At 40.8% G+C, this 19209-nt stretch overlaps 1 protein-coding gene across 1 annotated transcript in view; it reads left to right on the top strand.

The window, feature by feature from the left end:
- Positions 1 to 4709: 4709 nt before the first annotated feature.
- The window catches only part of htr1d (5-hydroxytryptamine (serotonin) receptor 1D, G protein-coupled), a 43194-nt gene continuing 28694 nt past the window's right edge, over positions 4710 to 19209 (top strand). The window contains exon 1 of the mRNA XM_014127976.2: positions 4710 to 5341. The gene's annotated coding sequence lies outside the window, so the exon portion shown is untranslated. The remainder of the gene's footprint in view (positions 5342 to 19209) is intronic.

Raw genomic sequence — 19209 nt, 5'->3', positions numbered from 1 at the left:
AGTCACAATTTCCAAACTACATATATACAGTATAAAATGTTGATTGGTCATATTATTACTCTGCTCTGTTGCAACTGTAGTCACACAGAGTGGTCCTTGGTAGTCTTAAACAAATCTACTTTGAAACAAAAGTATTCACCTCATACACATGGTTATGGGCTTAAAAAAAAGACATACCATGTCAGATATAGAGTTTTGCAAGTAAAAACAAAGTGTCTTTATTGAAGATGAAATTATGAAAAATATTAATAGCCTTCCACCCATGAGGCCAAAGAGGGACTGCAGGAAAGGGCTACGAGTCAATGTAATTTCCTTTTAATAACTAGAGTCATGAACCATATAATTTTATAGGATCTCTGGTCATGACTTGGTCCCCTACTGAGATATGAGGTACACAAAAGTATGTGAACACCCCGTCATATTAGTGGAATCAGCTATTTCAGCCACACCTGTTGCTGACAGGTGTATAAAATTGAGCACACAGCCATGCAACATCTAGGAACAACGACGGTTCAGCCGCAAAGTGGTAGGTCACACAAGCTCACAGAACGGGACCGCCGAGTGATGAATGGTGTAGAGTGTAAAAATCATCTGCCCTCTGTTGCAACACTCACTACTGAGTTCCAAACTGACTCTGGAAGCAAGGTCAACCCAAGAGCTGTTGGTTGGGAACTTCATGAAATGGGTTTCCATGGCCAAGCAGCCGCACACAACCCTAAGATTACCATGTGCAATGCCAAGCGTCGGTTGGAGTGGAGTAAAGCTCGCAGCCATTGGACTCTGGAACAGTGGAAACGCATTCTCTGGAGTGATGAATCACGCTTCACCATCTGGCAGTCCTACGGACGAATCTGGGTTTGGCGGATGCCAGGAGAATGCTACCTGCCCGAATGCATTGTGCCAACTGTAAAGTTTGGTGGAGGAGGAATAATGGTCTGGGGCTGTTTTTCATGGTTCGGGCTAGGCCCCTTAGTTCCAGTGAAGGGAAATCAACGCTACGGCATAAAATTATATTCTACATGATTCTGTGCTTCCAACTTTGTGACAACAGTTTGGGGGAGACGCTTTCCTATTTCAGCATGACAATGCCCCCGTTCACAAAGAGAGTTCCATACAGAAATGTTTTATCGAGATCAGTGTGGAAGAACGTGACTGGCCTGCACAGAGCCTTGACCTCAACCCCATCGAACACCTTTGGGATGAATTGTAACACCGACTGCGAGTCAGGTCTAATTGCCCAGTATTAGTGCCCGACCTCACTAATGCTCTTGTGGCTGAATGGAAGCAAGTCCCCGCAGCAATGTTCTAACATCTAGTGGAAAGCCTTCCCAGAAGAGTGGAGGCTGTTATAACAGCAAACGGGGGACCAACTATATATTAATGCCCATGATTTTGGAATAAGATGTTCGACGAGCAGGTGTCCATATACTTTTGATCATGTAGTGTATGACCCTTCTGTTGTGCATTGGAGTGAAAGTCGACAAAACTGCAAAGTGAAATTGTCTGCTTCGAGAGACGTCTGTGAAATCTTTTGACACTACATGACACAAACAGTGATTTATAGCTTATTAGGGTGGCGCCTTCCTTTCGCGAGTTCTCAAACAATGATCTTTAGGTCTGACAGAATAGGGCCTTCCCTCCCCTTTCAAATATTATATTCATGTGTTTTAAAATGATAACCCTTAACAGCTGATTTTAGCTGGTGGAATCTCCCCTTTTGTCACCTGCCTAAAACCTTCATGTGATTTGAATGTCTCCAATCGTTGGCATGAAGTACTAAAGGTACATTCCTTTACTGTTGCGCTTCCAAATCACAGTGGATTCTGCAGGCTCAAAGAAAAGTTACTCAAATAAACTTTTAATGCTCAAAGAAAAGTTGTGCAGTGAAAAAAAAAATATATATATATATATATACTTGGGTACTGTCTACTAGTACTACGACTCTACCTGAAAAGACTTACATTAGTATAGAAATAGAGAAAAAAAACCGTCAGGAAACCTTTTAAAAAAAAGGTGTCCATACGAAACATCAACAGTAAAAAAGGTATCCATTCAATTGACTGGTCTTTGTTTCTCAGCAGTACACAGCACGGGGGATGTCTGTACACAGGCATGCTGGTAACTGCTTTATCATTGCTGTGCAGAACACAACTGACTTCCCTGTTGGGCCGGAGGGAGGATGTGGAACTGTTTTTTATTTATTCATCTCTATTCTATTCAATGCCAGCCTACAGCTTGCAACTGTTCAACGAGTGAGAACTGCAGGCAGCCCCAAGCTGCTGTGAGACTTCCTATCCAGCTGGTTCATCTGCTGCTGTCTCTCACTCCAAGTCCTCTTTCCATTGTGCACAGAACAATTAGTGCAGAGGAAAAAATGCATGAGATTGCTCGACTCCACCTCCATTCTTCCTCCAGAAGGAACAAAACATTCATGCTCAAATAAAAATGGCCCATCGGAAGCCATTAAGTATTCACACACCACACGCACAGTTTCTAGACTCCAGTCTAAAAGATGTGTCAGGCATAATTAAGTATATAACTAGCACCTTAATTAAGATTTAGCAAATGTCATGTTGAGGACGGAAACGTTCAGCGCACTGGTTCTAGGGAGAGAGAGACACCTAGTAAAGGTCATTAGGGGAGCACAGACCATTATCATATGACGTGTGAATGAATACGTGAACAACACAGCATAGCCCATAAACACAACACAATACACAGCATGGCCCATAAACACAACACAATACACAGCATGGCCCATAAACACAACACAATACACAGCATGGCCCATAAACACAACACAATACACAGCATAGCCCATAAACACAACACAATACACAGTGACATGACAACCGCATGGCCCATAAACACAACACAATACACAGCATGGCCCATAAACACAACACAATACACAGCATGGCCCATAAACACAATACAATACACAGCATGGCCCATAAACACAACACAATACACAGCATTGCCCATAAACACAACACAATACACTGTGACATGACAACAGCATGGCCCATAAACACAACACAATACACAGCATGGCCCATAAACACAACACAATACACAGCACGTGTCACGACACCGACGGATGGTGGCGCCCCTCCTCGGCCGGGCGGAGCTCGGCGGTCGTCGTCGCCGGCCTACTAGCTGCCATCGATCCTTTTTTGTTTCACTTTCTGTTGGTTAGGTCTAGGTAGGCACGCACCTGTTTTGAGTTAGTTATTAGTAGGGGGGGTTATTTAGTTTAGCGTAGGATGTCTGTGTTTGTGCGTGATTATGTTTCTTGTCCGTTTTGTGCGCTTGAGGAACGTGTGCTGGTTTTCCTCTGCCTGTGGTTGGTCTCTTTGTGTTCACCACCGCAGAAGTATTTAAGGGCTGCGTCCCTATTTTTGGCGACCACATCTATTTTTCTGAAATAAAGAAGTGTGGTCAAGAATTCTCTGTCTCCTGCGCCTGACTCTACCTCTCCTGCTTTCTTGAGCCAGCTCGTGACAGCACGCTCTGATTTCTCCTGCCTCCTTTCTAAAGACTGGATTGTTTCCTAAAGCCAGTCTGCTATGTTCTGAGGTGTTAGTTCCTGCACGTTCTATGTCTCCCTCGGGAGTGAAGGAACTGGACTGACTGAAAGCGAGTATTAGTTCCCTCACATTCCCCGTCTCCCACGGGGAGTGAAGGAACTGGACTGACTGAAAGCGAGTATTAGTTCCCTCACATTCCCCGTCTCCCACGGGAGCGAAGGAAGTGGACTGACTGAAAGTGAGTATTAGTTCCCTAACATTCCCCGTCTCCCTCGGGAGCGAAGGAACTGGACTGACTGAAAGCGAAGACTCTCCTTTTTTTATTTCCACTTTAAACAGAATCCCAGCTTGTGGATGAGGGGTGCAAAATGATGCAATTGATCCCCCTATTAACATTTATATGACATTAAGAGGTGATTAATTAGCTTTTCATTCAGACCTCATACTGGTGCAATTAGAGATAAAGTAAAGCCGGGTGGGAAAAACACAATTTTGATCCAAGTGTTTAATGAACTACCTCGCCTCTCCTTTCTTAGAACAGATCATTTTGAAAAGGCTGTTTTAAAGCTCAACCACTTGGGCCATAAAAAGCTATATTTATAGTTGTGGTCCTGAAGTCTGCATAGAAACGGTGCTATCACAGGGCAACATCACTAACCACTGAACTGTGAACTGAGTTAGGGACCTAAGCTAGTGAGAACATTGGATGCTATGGAAGAAGCTTAGTGCAGCTCAACAAGGAATAAAACAAATTCATAATCTGAAGATGAAAGTCAACACCAACCAGAGGTGAAATATGCCCTAGTCCCTGTTTCAGGTCATCAATCATCCCTGTCAGGTTTGACAACCACATGGTTACTGTTTAGGCTGCAGTAGCCTATAATGTCAAATACTAAGTGATACAATTGAAATATTTCAAATATTTATTGGTAACATAGTGTATTATAACCATGGTAATCCAGTTTATTGACAACCTACGGAAAGACCTACCGACATCAGCATCAACATACAACAAAATATACTCATCACCAGTGGCGCAAAAGACAGCGTCACGAGTTTGTGTAGAGTTCAGGCACTCAAAAGTAGAAGTATGAACAAACCTGTGAGTGAACGCACACGCACAGAGTATGCAGAGTATGTTATGGACGCATTCAATCTTTGATGCACCATTTTCTTCAAGGCTGCATGGATACACTTTATCATGAAACTTGTTGAGGTTTTACTAATTTACCCGAGAGCAATGAATCAATCCACAGCGCATCATCCCAGCGGTTGGTAATCCCCCTTCCGAATGGGAGCGTCGACAACTCATGCTGTAGACTGTGTCATGTACTGTAGCTCTTATTGGTAAATAAACCGTAGAGAAGAGACCGGGGCTATATTTCTCAATTTCGAAAGTGTAGCTTCAGTCGGTTTGTTTGGGGACTTTTTCAAGCCGAGAAGTGTTTTTATAGGAAAGTATTCGTATACTACTTTTTCTGAGGTTTGAAGGGAAAATATATCGAAATATCTGTCAATGGGTTTCAGTTCGGAAAAGAGGATGCTTCGCTATACATGAACTACAAACATTGGGACCACTCTAAAGTCTTGTGAAACGCAGTATGGACACCTTTGGAAACACCACAACATTTAGATGCCTGCTGTTATCTTTCAGCACAACGAAATCTTTCAATTTTCGAATTGGACGTGCGTAATGGACATTTCGCGTATACCTTTGTAGGGATCTGGAGGCTAATTTGTTAGATTACCATTCACTGCTCATATGAGGGCGAAAAGATGAAGTTATCCTTGTGGCAAAATTGAAAACCATGGTAAGTAGACTATGTACAGCTGTGAATGCATTTTCCCTGTTAGGCTATATTGTGCAGCCGTGCGGTCTCCGTTGCGATTGCGCGCTGGTCATTCAAGATACACTGATTCTGAGTGCCTAAAATAAGATCTGGTCAGCTACTTGAATTTACACGATAGAGCCTTTCAAGAAGTTAAATAGGAAGCATGAATTTGCATGAAGTTGTGACAGTTGTGTAAAACAACACCAGTTAGTAGTCAGGGCTATACAGATGTATTCAATTTCTGTCTCAAAGAGCAAACAACGCAACACACGTTAAGTTAAATAGGTGCGTTCAATTCAGTCATATGGAGGTGCAGTCAATTTACCATAAAAACATCTCTCAACAAAATGTGGTTCGTGTAGGTCGGGTGGGCAAGGTGTAGCCTTTGGCACGAGAGTTTGTGGTCGGTTGCGCAGGTTGGGCGTGTGGGGGAACTTGCCCAAGGATTGTTGAATTTACCCGGCTCGCCCAAGGACGAAGTATTGTCCAAATTGGACAATTTCGTTAAATGTGTCTTGGGGAGATACAATAGCAAATCCGATAAGGTATCAGCAGAATTAGGTTTATAGGGTTAGGGGTTGGCAGGTCAACACCAATTACGGTTCACAGCCATTTCTCTACCCGCCTGCCCGTTCATTCAAGCCAGTGTTGCTCTCTTCATTCATAATTTACACCACTTCAGATCTGATCTAATGTTGGTCTGGCTGGCGTTAAGAGGTCTTTGTTCACAAACTGCTGCCATGTGCTGGGTCCATGAGCAATGTTGACTGTGACCTTCAGGGGCCAATGACCACAGTCTGTAAGGAGGGGATTGCTTTAGTGCCTTCATGTCATTAGGGGATTGATGGTGAATGGTGATTTGTTCGGACTCCATTAGTCCATTTGTTTGTACTTCATTAATGTTTCATACCAGGTCTTAGTGTAGTGGAGGAGCATTTTGTAACCGAGTTACATCACTGATGTAGAGTGCTAGTCAAGGGCAATTCCATGGTAACAGGTCAAATGTATGTCAAACAAAACCAATGATTGCAAAGTTAAACAAACCATACAACTATATGTACAGCACAATGACTACTTTTAAAATTTCCACAGAACATTTTACAGAAACACATTTACATGAAGAACAGTGCAAATGCAAAGTTTGGTAACAGAATGACATTTTGTGCTGTTCTTACCATCATTCTTTTACCAAACTTTGCATCTGCTTTGTTCTTCAAGTAAATGTGTTTTGTAAAATTTTCATTGGAAATTACTAAAAGTATTCCTTGAGCATATTGCTTGTTTAACAAGCGTATTGCTTGTTTAACTTTGCAATTATTGTTTTTTGTTTGACATACATTTTAAAGTAAAAAATCTGAGTCTCAGCATCACTCTGTTAACATGGAATTATCCCCTCAAATCATCGAGAGTGAAGAGCAGACATCCAATTACTCTCATTAAATATTTTCCAGAGAGCGTGGCATGTTCTCCCCCCCACCACCTCTCTTTCTTGTCTGGTCTTCTTTAATCTCATATATATTTCTCTCCCACACATCCTCCGTTCCATGTTCTTTGGTGACTGAAGTGTGTGAAAGCATTAATGGCATCTCAGTGCGTTCATAACTGTAATACAACTAATAATAGCAATATGCCATTTTAGCAGATGCTTTTATCCAAAGCGATTTACCATCTTGAGTTCATACCATTGGACCATTGTAATAAAATAACTAGTATAATTACCTCTTGATAGTATAGGGCAGCAGGTAGCCAAGCGGTAGGGGTGTTGGGCCAGTAACCAAAAGGTTGCTGGTTCGAATACCTGAGCCGACAAAGTGAAACAATCTGTTGATGTGTACTTGAGCAAGGCACTTAACCCTCATTTTCTCCAGGGGTGCCGTACTACTATGGCTGACCCTATAAAACAGCACATTTCACTGCACCTATCTGGTGTATGTGACAATAAATGTTTTTTTATATAGTAGTGAAATTAGGAGGCGTCTATATTGAAAGCGTTGGTTATATTTCTAATGCATGAGGGAACATCTTAGGATGAGCCCCATTCAGAACTCATTGGGAAAAGTGTAAAATATTTCTTTGATAATTAGTGTGGGAACAGAGTGTTAATGATTTAGAGGGCACATATCAGGCCAAGACGCCTGCCTCTTACTACTAACAGAACATGTGGAGAGAAATAGAGATAGTCTCCCAGATCCTCATTTGGAGTCTTGAATGAATTTAATGACAAAACCTTTAATGACAAAACCTTTCTTCCAAATTTCTCATGGCATGTTAAGGTCTGCTGGAGAGCTGTTTTCAGTGTGACAGAAAGACACTGTCCAGCTGAGATGTGCTTCCTTTCTGTTTGTAGGACAAGACAGCTGCGCCACCAGGCAGTAGCAAAGTGACATCAATTGTTTTATAGTGATATTGTCAGATTAAAGAGATATTGCATGAGATGAGAGGGATTGTGAATTTGAGGGGAGAAGAGGCAGATCATCACCCCTGCTCTCTTCCACCCATACACACATGCGCACACATGCACTTGCACACCATGCGTGTCTTCACATTGTCTCATGAGATGTGAAATGTTACGGCTCAGTAACAGCAGAAACCTTTTCACCGTGGTCTGTTACCCTGACCCGAGGCTCCTCCCTATACTGGCTGTAGAATAGATAACCCGTTTTATACAAGCACTCTGCTGTGGAGAACAAATTCACCAAATGTCATCTTGATTTTAATTCACAGTACAGGCATACATATAATAGTAGGCCTACACTTTGCATGTGAATATATGTTGAATATAATTCATATTTACTTGAGTCTGTGATGCATGGAAGAATTTCGATATGACTTGGTCAGATGCAAGACCTGGAAATAATTGCATTGGAACTAGCTGAAAGTGATGAAATGAGAAACAGATATGGAGATAAATAATACATTCATCACCCCAGAAGTGGGCCTATGTAGAATTTTTGCTTAATATACCTGACGTCAGGATAAATTAGCCAAGCTCTCTGTCTCAATACAGTGATGGTTCCCATAAAAATTCGTATGACCATCAGGCTAAAATAATAGTAATCTTTACACACACCTGAATTAAACAACCTCTGAAAATGGAGACAAAATCGATAATCCCGTTGGGTCTTAATCCAGGATTTCATTGCCATGACATTCACACAATTTCTCAGTCACGGATTTAACGCTTTCTCCCCTTCTCTCTGTTCATCTCCCTTCATCTCTTTTCTGGTTTTAGTCTCGCTTTCTCTGTTTCTATCTCTCCGTTTTCGAATCCCCTCATCCTTTTGAATCCCCTGCCATCCCTTCCAATTCTTCCTATCTCTGTATCCATATCTCTCAGTAATCTATGGATCAGGACAATTTATCAATCACAGGGGGAAATGACAAGAGAATCATAAGCAGCCATAGTTGCCATATGTTGCAGCAATTCTATAAAACCAATAGTGGTTAATGGTGACTCTAGAATGCCTGCTGTGTGTTGATAGATTCATCCATTTCTTAAAGTCACTTCCTGGGAGATAAGTGTTCATAATATGTTGACGGATAGCCAAATGTGAAAAACAGCAGGAAATGTTTTAATTTTCTACAGTTGAACATCCCATCACTTTTATGAAAACTCCTCCAACTCGTGATTTGACAATCACTGCCTGTCACTGCGGAGGCATCAGGCATCTTGCAATATTGGATAGGTCGCTAAAGGCACTCGTGAGTTCCAATAGTTTCAAAGCCATATATCGAACAAACACAAACCTACTTCAAAAGACATTCTGTGAGGCTCCCTCTGCTGCTGTCTGAACGTCTTGCGGTGACATACAAGGAAAGACTAGGTTTCAGTCTGTCTGTCTCCTGCTCTCCCAGTGTTAATATAATGTACAGTTAAATCAGTGCATGATAACCAGAGCTGGGGTGCTAAACACCCATTTATCCTGATTGTTACTGTAGTCAGATCTTATCCTGAGTGTTAGTTACTATAGTCAGATATTAGCCTGAGTGTTACTGTAGTTAGATCTTATCCTGAATGTTACTGTAGTCAGATCTAATCCTGAGTGTTAGTTACTGTAGTCAGATCTTATCCTGAGTGTTACTGTAGTCAGATCCTATCCTGAGTGTTACTGTAGTCAGATCTATTCCTGAGTGTTACTGTAGTCAGATCTATTCCTGAGTGTTACTGTAGTCAGATCTAATCCTGAGTGTTACTGTAGTCAGATCTATTCCTGAGTGTTACTGTAGTCAGATCTAATCCTGAGTGTTACTGTAGTCAGATCTATTCCTGAGTGTTACTGTAGTCAGATCTAATCCTGAGTGTTACTGTAGTCAGATCTATTCCTGAGTGTTACTGTAGTCAGATCTATTCCTGAGTGTTACTGTAGTCAGATCTAATCCTGAGTGTTACTGTAGTCAGACCTCATCCTGAGTGTTACTGTAGTCAGAGTTGACATTTTAGCCATTTAGCAGACGCTCTTATCCAGAGTGACTTACAGGAGTAATTAGGGTTAAGTGCCTTGCTCAAGGGCACGTCGACAGATGTTTCACCTAGTTGGTTCGAGGATTCTAAACCAGCTACCTTTTGGTTACTGTCCCAACGCTCTTAACCACTAGGCTACCTGCTGCCCTATTATCCTAATTGTCACTGTAGTCAGATGAATTATTGGAGCTTCCACTGTTAGAGGAGTCTGAAGAGGATAAAATATCTAAACACACTGGCAATCGTAGCCCACTCCTACTCTCACATCCTCTAGTCTACACAATGGTAAAAATAGACCTACTTCAGAGTTATAACTGATTCGATTCCAACGTCCGTGATACACTGAGACAGATTACTACACAGAATAATTTCTTATATAAAAATAACATAAATAATCACATATCATGGTGGGCTGGAGAGCCTTTCTTTTGTAGACCCAGCTGGCATAAGATGGAACACCCCATGGCCCCCTCTTCTACCTGGGGCCGTTGTGACTGAGATACAGCCCACATCAGCATACAGTTTATCGTCTCCATTCTCTATGGAAGGAACTCAGGTGGCCTAGATTTCTCTGTACTCATCCCAATTTCCCCAGGCAGTGAGCAGCATATGTACAATAGCAGGGAGAGAATGTGTTTGAATGGTCAAGTGTCAAGTTCCAAACAATAGAGTGGACTGGTTCTACTGTATGTGAATCTTTGAGGCAAGTTCTGGATAAGGACAAGGTTCTGAAGGTGTAGCAGAGGAAAGTGGTCCGAGGGATATTTACCGAGGGATGATGATAGCAATATAGTGGACATATACTAGAAAGAGACAGATAGATAGCTACAGACAGATTGACGAAGTGAAAAACTAGACAGATAGTGTCCCAGACAGACAGACAAATTGTCCTCTCATCTCTTGTGTTCCGTCTCCCCCCATATCCTCTTACGGACACAGAAGCAGAGATTATTTCCCCCAAACTCTCCGATCTGTCTGGCGGTTTGTGCCCAGAGGTTGAGATTACAGCATTGTCACTGCACCATCTGCACCTCCCACTACTGCAGTCACAATCAACACATGAAGCTTTCTCAGCCCTCCAAGTCTTCTAGCAGCACTGATGGGACAAACTTTCTGTGGTGGCTCAATAGCTGCAGCCCGGCAGTTGAATAGATAGCTCCCCCACGAAATGTCAAGAGATTAGAATGCTATGCAGGACCTATCCCGCAGAGTATAACAACAGCCTGTAATCTCCAAAGTCCTATTCTCCACCCCCCTAGTGCTCTCAACATTTCAAGACTTGCTTTATGGACCATGTTCAGGCTTTACTCTCTACCTTCAAAGTCACGTAATAGAATTTTAATAGACTTAGGAAAGTTGATCAAATCCCCAAACTCTGTATTCCCGCATTTTCTTGCAGCCCTCCCAATTATAGACCATTGATCCACAACCCCAAATTCTGAATGTTCATGTACTTGCATGATTGAAACTGTTTAGATACATGGTCAATCTTTGCTGTCTATATTCTTATCTAATATATTATTCACAGTTTCATTAGCCTATACCGCACACACACAGCTACCGGATCAATAATTCATATCTACAGGCCTCAAGTGTATGAGATATTTATTGCCCACCCATGTGTGTTGAATCAATATCTCTTCTGCCAAGTCAAACATAATGTACTGGTCTTTATTTAATAATGTTGGCGTGTAAGGGTTAAACATTCTTCTTTGTGCACAGAAGAATTCCCTGGGAACCAACACATAAAAATACAGTAGCTGTATTTTCAGAACAGGACAACCACCAATATGTCCAAAGTGAGTGAAGGGTCTATGATGTAGCAGCCTACGATAGTTCAGTGTGTTTGTCATTTTGTATATTTGTATTCCATTGTATTTAGTCAATTGTGTGCATGCAGGGCTCCCTTGTGAAAGAGACCTTGGCCTCAATGGGACTCTCTGTTAAAATAAAGGTAAAATAATCCTGCTGTTTCCATGGAGGAATGCATCAGTGTGACACAGTTGAATCGTGGTATTCCAGACCTCCTTTCCCCCTTTTTTCTGGCTAAAATCCAGAATTACTAGTGCATTTTGTTGCACATGCACCTGACCTCTGACAAGGGGGGTTAATTTCTTCCTGGTACCTCCTATTATGTGCACAGGCTTTTTTATTGTAATTTTTATAATTACATATAGAATCCCTATGAATTTAATAGGATCACTATGGGCCTAATCATATAATTTCATATAGAATCCCTATGACTTTAATAGGATCACTATGGGTCTAATCATATAATTTCATATAGAATCCCTATGACTTTAATAGGATTACTATGGGTCTAATCATATAATTACATATACAATCCCTATGACTTTAATAGGATCCCTATGGGTCTAATCATATAATTACATATAGAATCCCTATGACTTTAATAGGATCACTATGGGTCTAATCATATAATTACATATAGAATCCCTATGACTTTAATAGGATTACTATGGGTCTAATCATATAATTACATATAGAATCCCTATGACTTTAATAGGATCACTATGGGTCTAATCATATAATTACATATAGAATCCCTATGACTTTAATAGGATTACTATGGGTCTAATCATATAATTACATATAGAATCCCTATGACTTTAATAGGATCACTATGGGTCTAATAGTAAAGGTTTGTCGTTTAACTTTGAAAAGGGGAAAAGGGGTTACCTTGTCAGTTGCACAACTGAATTCTTTGAACAGAAATATGTCTCCTGCATAACCCAACCCCTCTGAATCAGAGAGCTGTGGGGGGCTGCCTTAATCTAGGTTAACTGACTTGCTTAATGTGGCATGAACACAACCAGTCATGTTTTCCTCTGACTGTCAAACAATTACTTCAACTAGCTCTCACAGTCTCACGTCAGAATTAGACATCCATGTTCCTCAAATGTCAAATTTCGAAACATCACATTTTGAAGTGCTTAATGGTTAAGTTTAGGCATTAAATCTTAATTTAAGGTTAGGCGTTAATACCGAATAGTTAAGGTAAGGGTTAAGATCTGGGATAGGCTTGAAACAAAAATCTCAAAAACAACTTTCTATTGTTGGATTCGATCTTGAAACCGAAACCAAGTTAACAGTGCTCACTGTTGCCCCTAGTGGACGATTTCAACATCAATTCCCGACATCCTCAGACATGGATGGACATTGACTTGTATAAAGGATGACCTGGCTGCATATACAGTAGGCTACCTGCTTCACATTACTCAGGGACGGCAGAAGACATGGGGTGTGGGAAAAAAATGTTTAGCCTCATTTAGATATTTTGCTGCTTATAATTTCAGATGTGTTAGTCAACACGTTATGAGGGCACAAGGCAAGACCCAGATGCAGACACGGGAGGCAGATGGTTGGAGTCTTGATATTTATTGAACAATCCAAAAGGGGTAGGCAAGAGAATGGTCGTGGACAGGCAAAAGGTCTAAACCAGTTCAGAGTCCAGGAGGTATAGAGTGGCAGGCAGGCTTGAGGTCAGGGCAGGCAGAATGGTCAGGCAGGCGGGTACGGAGTCCAGAAAACAAGCAAGGGTCAAAACCGGGAGGACTAGCAAAAGAGAATAGAAGCAGGACTACGGGAAAAACGCTGGATGACTTGAAAGGCATACATGACAAACTGGCACAGAGAGACGGGAAACACAGGGATATATACACCAGGAAAATAAGCAACACCTGGAGGGGGTGGAGACAATCACGAGACAGGTGAAAAAGATCAGGGTGCAGAACACTAAATAAAGACTTGCTCTGTCACGCTGGTATAAAGGATTTTGGAGACAGGCGCTGGAATACACAGTAGGGTTTTTTAACCTCTCTGGGCTAGGCGGGACGAATTCGTCCCACCTACGCAACAGCCAGTTGAATCCCGTGGCGCGATTTTCAAAAACCTTAGAAATGCTATTACTTCAATTTCTCAAACATATTACTATTTTACAGCATTTTAAAGACAAGACTCTTGTTAATCTAACCATACTGTCCGATTTCAAAAAGGCTTTACAACGAAAGCAAAACATTAGATTATGTCAGCAGAGTACCCAGCCAGAAATAATCAGACACCCATTTTTCAAGCCAGCATATAATGTCACAAAAACCCAGAAGACAGCTAAATGCAGCACTAACCTTTGATGATCTTCATCAGATGACACACCTAGGACATTATGTTATACAATACATGCATGTTTTGTTCAATCAAGTTCATATTTACATCAAAAACCAGCTTTTCACATTAGCATGTGACGTTCAGAACTAGCATACCCCCCGCAAACTTCCGGGGAATTTACTAACAATTTACTAAATTACTCACGATAAACGTTCACAAAAAACATAACAATTATTTTAAGAATTATAGATACAGAACTCCTTTGTGCAATCGAGGTGTCCGATTTTAAAATAGCTTTTCGGTGAAAGCACATTTTGCAATATTCTCAGTAGATAGCCCGGCATCACAGGGCTAGCTATTTAGACACCCAGCAAATGTAGCACTCACCAAAGTCAGATTTACTATGACAAAAGTTTGATTACCTTTGTTGTCTTCGTCAGAATGCACTCCCAGGACTTCTACTTCAATAACAAATGTTGGTTTGGTCCAAAATAATCCATCGTTATATCCAAATAGTGGCGTTTTGTTCGTGCGTTCCAGACACTATCCGAAATGGTAAATCAGGGTTACGAGCATGGCGCAATTCGTGACAAAAAAATTCTAAATATTCCATTACCGTACTTCGAAGCATGTCAACCGCTGTTTAAAATCAATTTTTATGCCATTTTTCTCGTAAAAAAGCGATAATATTCCGACCGGGAATCTCCGTTTAGGTAAACAGACAAAGGAAAAGAAAGCATTCGGTCGACGCGGGCACAGGCGTGAGTCTCACATTACTGTAACCAGCCACTACCCAAACGCGCTACTTTTTTTCAGCCAGAGCCTGCAAAGCCACGATTCAGCTTTTTGCCGCCTTCTGAGAGCCCATGTGAGCCGTAGGAAGTGTCACGTAACAGCAGAGATCCTTTGTAATGGATAGAGATGGTAAAGAAGGCCAAGAAATGGTCAGACAGGGTACTTCCTGTACAGAATCTTCTCAGGTTTTGACCTGCCATTTGAGTTCTGTTATACTCACAGACACCATTCAAACAGTTTTAGAAACTTTGGAGTGTTTTCTATCCAAAGCCAATAATTATATGCATATTCTAGTTACTGGGCAGGAGTAGTAACCAGATTAAATCGGGTACGTTTTTTATCCAGCCGTGTCAATACTGCCCCCTACCCCCAACAGGTTAATACACCCAAAACAAACACGTATACAAAAACACTGGGCTGTACACAAACAAAAGAGCGAGGGTAAACCTCGTTGACCGACACGGGACGATACCCGTAATACACAATATATATAGCATGCAGCATAACAGCTGCACCAACGCAAAGGTACTCACACCACCAACGGACATGGGAACAATCATCGACAGCACCATGGTGAACAAAGGGCACATATATACAAATACAATCAGTGAGAATAGGGGCCAGGTGTGTGCAATGAAAGTTCCAGAGGGGTCCGTGACATGCTCACCGGAATGATGTCATAAACCGATGAAATTATCAATGCATCATTAACAATCTAGTTGACATCGGTGAAGTTTTTACTTTAATTTCTACTTCTAACAAATTAACATTTGTGCTCTCATTTTAATGAGAGGAACACTTAATTCGGCAAGAGTTAACCTTTTACTACAGTGGGCTAAATCAGGGTCACACAGAGTGTTTCTTGGTAGTCTTAAACACATCTACTTTGAAACCACATGGTTATGGGCTTAAAAAAATAAGATACCTGTACCAATGTCAGATAAAGAGTTGAAATGTATTCAATTTTGAGTTTGCATCCCAATATTACACTTTATATACATCACAGAAGACTGAAATATAACAAAACTATTTGACATAAAAACACCAGATTTTCAGCATTTAAAAAAAAAATAATGTTTATTAATTGTGAAAAACGACACCAATCCCGTCAGCGGGACTGAGTTTGACAATAGCCAGTGAAAAATCAGAGCGCCAGATTCAAAACCACAAATCTAATCATTTCAATTTCTCAAACATAGGACTATTTTACACCATTTTATATATACACTTCTCCTGAATCGAACCACGTTGTCCGATTTCAAAAAGGCTTTACAGCGAAAGCAAAACATTAGATTATGTTAGGAGAGTACATAGACACAAATAACCACACAGCCATTTTCCTAGCAACTAGATGCATCACAAATACCCAAAACACAGCTAAATGAAGCACTAACCTTTGACGATCTTCATCAGATGACACTCCTAGGACATCGTGTTACACAATACATGCATTTTTTGTTCGATAAAGTTCATATTTATATCTAAAAACAGCATTTTACATTGGCGCGTGACGTTCAGAAAATATTTTCCCTCAAATACTGCCGGTGGATCAGCACAACAATTTACAAAAATACTCGTCATAAACGTTGATAAAATATTAAACTGCCAATCAAAGAATTATAGACGAACATCTCCTTTATGCAAACGCTTTGAAAGATTTCAAAAAAGCTTCACTAGGAAAGCACACTTTGCAATAATCTGAGTACTGCACTCAGAAAAATACACTAGGCAATCCAGATACCCGCCATTTTGGAGTCATCTAAAATCATAAATTGCATTAGAAATATTCATTTACCTTTAATGATCTTCATCAGAAGGCACTTCCAGGAATCCCAGGTCCACAATAAATGTTGTTTTGTTCGATAAACTCCATCATTTATGTTCAAATAGCTCCTTGTTGTTCATGCGTTCAGTTAGCTACTCCAAATGTAGGAAGCGCACGGAAAATGTCACGACGTAAAGTTAAAAAAAGTTCTATTTACGTTCGTTCAAACATGTCAAACGGTGTAAAGCATCAGTCTTTAGGGCCTTATAACGTGAAACTTCAGTAATATTCCAACCGGACGATTCCATTGTCTTGAAAAACGTTTTGGAACACAGCTACCTCTCACGTGAAGGCGCGCCAATGAACTGATGTCCTTCCCTGGGTCACCAACTTCCCCACCTTCTTGTTCGCTCTCTGTTCATCATAGAAGCCTCAAACAACTGTCTAAAGACTGTTGACATCTAGTGGAAGCCTTAGGAAGTGCAAAATGAATCCTTAGTCACTGTGTGTTCGATAGGCAATGACTTGAAAAGATTCCACGCATCAGATTTCCACTTCCTGGTAGAATGTTTCTCAGGTTTTTGCCTGCCATATGAGTTCTGTTATACTCACAGACATCATTTAAACAGTTTTAGAAACTTCAGAGTGTTTTCTATCGAAATCTACTAATAATATGCATATCCTAGCTTCTGAGTTTGAGTAGGAGGCAGTTTAATATGGGCACGTATTTAATCCGAAAGTGACAATACTGCCCCCTGTGTGATTGGTGGCGTAAGAGGTTGTTAACATTCCACCCATGAGGCCACTAGTCATTTGACTGCAGGATAGGGCTACTATTATAACAGGTTACATGTGAGGCCTACAGTCAGTGTCCAGACTTCAGTTACTTTTCCAACTATTAGGCTACTCCACTTTATAATAATTCCGGCATCCATATGGTGCCATTTGATAAGTGCAAAGAGACATCACATACAAAACACCAGAAAGTGTTATGAATTACATTCAGTGATTGTCATTTACTAGGCCTTCACAAGACTTGTAACCTGAATTGATGTGTACACTGCTGTCCGTGCGCGTCTCGTTTTCTGCCACTCATCTCTGCCTTGGCAAAATTTCAGTAAAGTTATCATCGAACCACACCGGATTTTGGAGCATATTCCACAATTGTTCAGTCTAATCATTCATTTTTCATGCGACTGACATGCGGTAATGATAAATAATGTAATAGCCTACAGTTTTCATGAAATCTACACTGAGTGTACAAAACATTAACTTCCCTGCACCCTAGTCAACAGCCAGTGGAATCGCGTGGCGCGAAATACAAATACCTCAAAAATGCTATAACTTCAATTTCTCAAACATATGACTATTTTACACCATTTTAAAGACAAGACTCTCGTTAATCGAACCACATTGTCCGATTTCAAAAAGGCTTTACAGCGAAAGCAAAACATTAGATTATGTCAGGAGAGTACCCTGCCAAAAATAATCACACAGCCATTTTCAAAGCAAGCATATATGTCACAAAAACCAAAACCACAGCTAAATGCAGCACTAACCTTTGATGATCTTCATCAGATGACACTCCTAGGACATTATGTTATACAATACATGCATGTTTTGTTCAATCAATTTCATATTTATTACAAAAAACAGCTTTTTACATTAGCATGTGATGTTCAGAACTAGCATACCCACCGCAAACTTCGGGTGAATTTACTAAATTACTCACGATAAACGTTCACAAAATACATAACAATTATTTTAAGAATTATAGATACAGAACTCCTTTATGCAATCGCGGTGTCAGATTTTAAAATAGCTTTTCGGCGAAAGCACATTTTGCAATATTCTGAGTACATAGCCCGGACATCACGGCTAGCTATTTTGACACCCACCAAGTTTGGGACAACCTAAACTCAGAATTACTATAAGAAAAATTGGATTACTTTTGCTGTTCTTCGTCAGAATGCACTCACAGGACTTCTACTTCAACAACAAATGCTGTTTTGGTTCCAAATAATCCATAGTTATATTCAAATAGCTCCGTTTTGTTCATGCGTTCAGGTCACTATCCGAAGGGTGACGCGCGAGCGCATTTCGTGACAAAAAAATTCAAAATATTCGATTACCGTACTTAGAAGCATGTCAAACGCTGTTTAAAATAAATTTTTATGCTATTTTTCTCGTAAAATAGCGCTAATATTCCAACCGGGCGACGTTGTATTCATTGAAAGGCTGAAAGAAAAAAATGGAGAATTCTCATGTATGCGCATCTCCAGTGTCACTGTCCCCAGGCTGACCACTCACAAATTTTCCTGCTGTTCTTCGCCCAGAGACAGCAGACACCCCATTACACTTTCTGGCGGCTTTAGAGAGCCAATGGGAGCCTTATAAAGTGTCAGGTTACAACACAGATGCTGTATTTTCGATAGAGATGCAACAGAAGGACAACAAATTGTCAGACAGGGCACTTCCTGTATGGAATCTTCTCAGGTTTTGGCCTGCCATATGAGTTCTGTTATACTCACAGACACCATTCAAACAGTTTTAGACACTTTAGAGTGTTTTCTATCCAAATCTACTAATTATATGCATATTCTAGTTTCTGGGCAGGAGTAGTAACCAGATTAAATCGAGTACGTTTTTTATCCGGCCGTGCAAATACTGCCCCCTAGCCCCAACAGGTTTTAAGGAAAC

This window comes from Salmo salar, chromosome ssa01, assembly GCF_905237065.1.
Source record: "Salmo salar chromosome ssa01, Ssal_v3.1, whole genome shotgun sequence".
NCBI lineage: Eukaryota > Metazoa > Chordata > Actinopteri > Salmoniformes > Salmonidae > Salmo > Salmo salar.
Note: the sequence above shows the minus strand (reverse complement) of the source record. Positions and strands in the feature narration are given on the sequence as shown.